This window comes from Nicotiana tabacum, chromosome 1, assembly GCF_000715075.1.
Source record: "Nicotiana tabacum cultivar K326 chromosome 1, ASM71507v2, whole genome shotgun sequence".
Lineage (NCBI taxonomy): Eukaryota > Viridiplantae > Streptophyta > Magnoliopsida > Solanales > Solanaceae > Nicotiana > Nicotiana tabacum.
The window spans coordinates 200,388,241-200,395,468 of NC_134080.1; positions in this window are offsets into that span (position 1 = coordinate 200,388,241).

The window sequence follows — 7,228 nt, forward strand, 5'->3', positions numbered from 1 at the left end:
TTGGTTTTGGTTTTCAGGGTAATAAGAATGAATTTGGAAGAACAGTTCTCAGTTTGAAGCCTTAAATTTGAAAGGTTTGACCAAAATTTGACTTATGTGTATTTGATCTCGGATGGGAATTTTTATGATTTGGTTAGCTCTGTTAGGTGATTTGGGACTTAGGAGCGTGATCGGAATGCATTTTGGAAGTCCGTGGAAGGCTTAGGCTTGGATTGGCGAAATTGAGATTTCGGCGATTTTCGGTTGAAAGGTGAGATTTTGATATAAAGGTCGGAATGAAATTCCGAGAGTTGCAATAGCTTCGTTATGTCATTTATGACTTGTGTGCAAAATTTGGGGTCAATCGGAACTGATTTGATATGTTTCGGCGTTGTTTGTGGAATTTAAAATTTCTAAGTTCTTAAGCTTGAATCCGAAGGTTATTTGGTGTTTTGATGTTGTTTTGAGTGATTCGAAAGCTCGACTACTTGTTAATGATGTTATGGGAGGTGTTGGTCTGTTTGGGTTGAGGTCTAATGGCTCTGGGTGTGTTTCGGGTGAGTTTTGAGAGAGTTCGAACATTTCAGAACTTAGAAAATGGATGGGGGCAGAATTGTTAGCGCTAGCCGCAGTAGAATTATCGCTGGGCGCACTGGCTTAGTGTTGGGCGCGTAAAAGTGACCGCGGCCGCGGTCATGAAGATCTGCAGATCGTCGATCCAACTTCGGAAGCTCATATGTTTTGATCCACAAGGAATTTTGAGATGATTCAAAAATGAAAGTTGTAGCCCTTTGTGTCGAGTTTCTAGAAAGGTAAAGATATCGCAGTTTGGATATATGTAGCAAAGGTTATGGCCAAAATACTAAAGCCTATTACTGCAGAGGGAGGCCTGTGCGACCGCGGTTGTGTTTGCGTGGACCGCACTGGCTTGCGCGGACCGCGGAGGCTCGAACCTGAGGGGTACCTATAAATACGAGGTTTTGGGTTTTATTTAATATTTTGACCTAGAGAGCTCGGATTTTGGCAATTTTTCGAAGGTTTTTCAAGAAATTCATTGGGGTAAGTGATTTTAACTCAGATTTAGCTAGAATACATGAATCTATCACTAAATTCATCATTTAGTTCATGATTTGGGATGGAATTTGGGAAGAAAATTGTGAAACCTTTCAAAAATATAAAATGATGATTTGAAGGACCAAATGGTATCGGAATTGGATAATTTTGGTATGGTTAGACTCATGACGGTATGAGAATTCTGAAAATGTCAATTTTACCCGATTCCGAGATGTGGGCCCGGGCTCGAGATTTGCTAATTTCGGGATTTTTGATATTTTTCGAATGTTTTCACTTGGGCTTTGTTCCCTTATCATATTATGACGTATTCATTCTGATTTTGGATAGATTCGACGCGCGTGGAGACCAATTCGAGGGGCAAAGGTGTCGCAAGCTAGAGAATTAGCCAGTTCGAGGTGAGTAATGATTATAAATAATGTCCTGAGGGTTTGAAACCCCGGATTTGCACATCGTAGTGATATATTAAGGTGAGACACGTGCTGGATGATGAGCGTGGGGTCTTTCACTACTGGGGATTGTGACTTGATCCATCCCGATTGATGATTTTATCGAATATTTGACTGAAATTCATTTGTTGTCATCATGATTTGGGCTGATTGCCATATTTGGGCATCGTGCCAACTATTTGAACCCTTCGGAGAATTTTGTCACTGTTTCCTCACTGCTTGACTTATTATTTGAACTCAGTCCTGTTGATATCTACTGTTTTACAAACTCAGCCACTTTTCCTCAGATTTGAAACTTTAATGATATTTCTATATCATGTTTTGGGCTGAGAACTACTGTTTTTCTAATGCCCAATGGGCTTATGATGATTTCCGGATTGAGTGAGGCCGAGGGCCATATCTGAGGATATGCTGAGTGATATGAGACCGAAGGCCTGAGTTACTATTTATGCCACGCGGTGGCTTGAGTGATGTGAGGCCGAGTGATATGAGGCCGAGGGCCTGAGATACTTTATATGCCACACGGTGGCTTGAGTGATGTGAGGATATGCTGACTGATGATGCCACGAGGTGGCTTGATATAGCGCTTGGGCCGTAAGGGGCCCCTCTGGAGTTTGTACACCCACAGTGAGCACGGGTACCCATTGTTCTGAGTGATTGATGCTATGCCCGAGGGGCTGATATGAGTGATTGTGAGGTAGCCCGAGGGGCTGATACTGTTATGAGAGTGAGTCCGAGGGCCTGATACTGTTCTGAGTGATTGATACTGAGCCCGAGGGACTGATACTATTCTGAGAGTGAGCCCGAGGGGCTGATATTATGCTGAGCGATTGATACTGTGCCCGAGAGGCGGATTTTTACTTGTTATTTACCTGTTAAATTACCGGTTTTACTTGTTTTAAAAGGAATATCATTTGATTTTTTCACTGATTTACTGCTTTAAGTGATTTTACTACTTGATATGGAATTGCTTTGTGCCTTTACGTGTTTTCATAATTTCAGCCATTATTTATAATTATTACTCACTGAGTCGGAGTACTCACATTACTCCCTGCACCGTGTGTGCAGATTCAGGCATAGCAGAGTCCGCATCTGAGCGCTAATTCCTTCCAGGCTAGGCAGTGGTTTGGAGTTACGAGGTAGTTGTTGACGTCCGCAGCCCCTTGTCTCTCTTATCCTTTATCATTTATGTTTTCTTCAGACTGTTGTATCGGATTCCGTACTTTGTAGACCTATAGCAGATTCTGTAGTAGCTCATGACTTGTGACACTCCGGTTTGGGCTGTGTCGGGATGGTTCTTGCGGTTATTACCGTTAAATTCTGCAATTTATGAGTATTATATTATATGTTATTACTGTTTATGATGATTAACTGTTTAAAAGAGGTGTTCCATTTTGGTCTGGCTAGCCTTGTCTTCACGAGAGGCGCCACTCGGGAGTCGTGATGGAGCCTACTAATGCGAGCTAGGCAAGCCAATCCTTAACTACTTACTTCATTAACAGTTTCTTCTTTTAACAATTATCAGTGACAACATGAAAGCAACAGAATTTAAATAATTATGCGGGAGACTTAAATTAAAGAACACGAAACAATAATGCGAGAATCAACATATGCCTTTACCCAAGAACTGGTGTCACATTACTCACGAACTTCTAGGAGTACTAAATACAACCGTCTGAAAGAAAGAAAAAAAAATATAAGCTGTTTGTCTCGTAATACAAGAGATAACATACTGGAATAAAAGATAGAGAAGACGCCGGGCCTGCGGACGCCTGTAAGGCTACCTCAGTGTCTCACTGGACTGAAGGCTGGTCCCCGCACTACATCTGGTCTTTTAATCCTACAGCATCCCGGAACCTACTCGGAACTCATCTGAGCCCTCAAAGCTCTAACCCAAGTATGCACTCTACCTCAAAAATACTCTACGAACATATTCGTGCGATCAAATCATCAATATAACATCATGAACATCGAATTAAGCCTCAAGATCAGTGATTGTTTTTCTCAGATTTCCTTTTAAACATCAATTTCCCGATTGGGGTCCGGATCATGTCAAACAACGTCTGTTTTTAACCAAACTTTACAGGAGTGATTCAAAACATATCTAAGACTTGTATCGGGAGCCGGAACCAAAATACGGGCCCGATACCATAGTCTTCTAATCAAATTTCATTTCCAATTTCCTTAATTATTTCAAGAAAACAATTTCACTCAAAAATTCATTTCTCGGGCTTGGGACCTCGGAATCCGATTTCGGGCATACGCCCAAGTCCCATATTTTCCTACGGACCTTCTGAGACCGTCAATTCACGGGTCCGAGTATGTTTATCCAAAATATTTACCAAAGTCAAATTTATTCATTTTAATATCAAAACTTAGTATTTTCACAGAATTTCATGTTTAAGCTTTCCGGCTATGCGCCCGGACTGTGCACGCAAATCAAGGCAACCTTAAATGAGGTTTTCAATGCCTCGGAGACACAGAATTCAATTAGAGACATTCTCCACCTCTAAAACAACCGTTTGTCCTCAAACGGACAAAAGAAGGAAGTACATGAGTCAGAAAATAGATGAGGATAACGGCTCCGCATGTCAGACTCGGACTCCCAGGTCGAAGCCTCAGGGGGCTGACCTTTCCAATGAACACGAACAGAAGGGACATTCTTGGATCTCAACTGACAAATCTGCCGGTCTAGAATAGATATCGGCTCCTCGTCATAGGACAAGTCCTTGTCCAACTGGATAGTACTGAAATCTAACACGTAGGATGGATCGCCGTGATATTTCCAGAGCATAGACACATGAAAAACTGGATGCACGGTTGATAAGCTAGGAGGAAGTGCAAGTCTATAAGCCACCCCTTCCACTCTGTCAAGAATCCCAAAAGGACCGATAAACCTAGGGCTAAGCTTGCCTTTCTTCCCAAATCTCATCACGCCTTTCATAGGTGACACTCGGAGCAATACCCGCTCACCAACCATGAAAGCCACGTCTCGAACCTTGCGATTTGCATAGCTCTTTTTCCGGGACTGAGCTGTATGAAGCCTATCCTGAATGATCCTGACCTTGTCTAAGGCCTCCTGAACCAGATCTGTACCCAACAATCGAGCCTCTCCCAGCTCAAACCATCCAACCAGAGATCGACACCGCCTACATATAAAGCCTCGTAATGAGCCATCTGGATACTCGACTGGTAGCTGTTGTTGTAGGCAAACTCTGCTAAAGGCAAAAACTGATCCCACAAACCTCCGAAGTCAATAACACAAGCCTGGAGCATATTCTCCAATATCTGAATAGTTCGCTTGGACTGTCCATCCGTCTGAGGATGAAATGTTGTACTCAACTCAACCTGGGTGCCTAACTCTCGCTGAACTGCTCTCCAGAAGCGCGAGGTAAATTGCGTACCTCGGTCCGAAATGATAGATACCGGCACACCATGAAGGCGAACAATCTCCCGGATATAGATCTCAGCTAACCTCTCGAACGAATAGGAGACTACCACATGAATGAAATATGCTGACTTGGTCAGCCTATCAACAATGACCCAAATTGCGTCGAATTTCCTCCGAGTCAACGGAAGCCTAACAACGAAATCCATAGTGATCCGCTCCCATTTCCACTCGAGAAGTTCAATCATCTGAAATAAACCACCAGGCCTCTGATGCTCGTACTTAACTTGCTGACAATTCAAACACCGTGCCACATATGCCACAATATCATTCTTTATTCTACGCCACCATAATGCTGCCGCAAATCCTGATACATCTTCGCGGTGCCCGGATGGATAGAGTACCGGGAACTATGGGCCTCCTCTAAAATCAACTCTCGAAGCCCATCCACATTAGGCATACAAACTCGACCCTACAATCTCAGAACTCCATCATCACCTAAAGTAACCTGCTTGGCACCTCCACGGTGCCGTAGTCAGAGCTGTCTTAAGCCTCTGAAAGCTTGCCTCACACTCGTCTGACCATCTGAACTGGGCACCCTTCTGAGTCAACCTGGTCATCGGGGCCGCAATGGATGAAAACCTCTCAACGAACTGACAATAGTAGCCTGTCAATCCCAAAAAACTCCAAATCTCTGTAGCTGATGCTGGTCTAGGCCAATTCTTGACTGCCTCAATCTTCTTCGGATCAACCTGAATACCCTCTACGGATACAATATGACCCAGAAATGCAACCGAACTCAACCAGAACTCACACTTCGAAAACTTAGCATATAATTGACTATCCTTCAGAGTCTGAAGAACCACTCTGAGCTGTTGCTCGTGCTCCTCCCGGCTGCGGGAATATATCAAAATATCATCAATGAAGACGATCACGAACGAATCCAAATAAGGCCTGAACACTCGGTTCATCAAATCCATAAAAGCTGCTAGGGCATTTGTCAACCCGAATGACATGACCAAGAACTCAAAATGCCCGTACCGAGTGCGGAATGCTGTCTTAGGGACATCGGATGCCCTAATCCTCAACTGATGGTAGCCATATCTCAAGTCAATCTTTGAAAATACCTTGGCACCCTAAAGCTGATCGAACAAATCATCAATCCTCGAAAGTGGATACTTATTCTTGATTGTGACCTTGTTCAACTGTCGGTAATCAATGCACATCCTCATCGAACCATCCTTTTTCTTAACAAACAACACTGGCGCACCCCAAGGTGATACACTGGGTCTAATGAAACCCTTCTCAAGCAAGTCCTGTAACTGCTCCTTCAATTCTTTCAACTCAGGCGGGGCCATACGGTATGGCAGGATTGAAATGGGCTGGGTGCCCAGAGCCAAATCAATGCAAAAGTCAATATCCCTGTAGGGTGGCATACCCGACAGGTTTGAGGGAGAAACCTGAGGAAACTCCCAAACAATGGGCACAAAATCAATATAAGGGACCTCCGCACCAGAATCGTGAACATAAGCCAAATAGGCCAAGCACCCCTTCTCAACCATACGTTGAGCCTTCACATACAAAATAACACTTCGGGTAGAATGACCAGGAGTCCCTCTCCACTCTAAATGAGGCATACCCGGTAAAGCTAAGGTCACAGTCTTGGCATGGCAGTCCAAAATAGCATGGTAAGGTGATAACCAGTCCATTCCCAAAATAACGTCGAAGTCGACCATGTCTAAAAGCAATAAATCAACACGGGTCTCAAGACCCCCAATCACCACAATACAAGAGCGATGTACTCGATTGACCACGATAGAATCACCCACCGGTGTAGATATGTAAACAGGGACACTCAATGAGTCACTAGGCATGACCAGGTACGGTGCAAAATAAGAGGATGCATACGAATACGTAGACCCTGGATCAAATAACACTGAAGCATCTCTATCACAAACCAGAATAGTACCTGTAATAACTGCATCTGAAGCCTCAGCCTCAGCCTCAGGCCTAGCTGGAAGGGCGTAGAATCGGGGTTGGGCCCCACCACCCTAAACTACCTCTCTGGGACGGCCTGCTGCTGGCTGGCCTCCACCTCTAGCGGCCTGAGCTCCACCTCTAGGACCTCTACCTCCACCTCTAGCACCTCTACCCCCACCCCTAACTGGCTGGGCAGGCTGTGGAACACCTGGTGCCTGTACCATCGCACGAGAACCTTGATGTTGAGAGCTACCCGGTGCTCGAGGGCAAAACCTGGCAATGTGACCCAGATCACCACAAGTGTAACAAGCCCTCGGCTGCTGAAACTGTTGGCCCTGTCGACCTGAATTACCACCTCGAA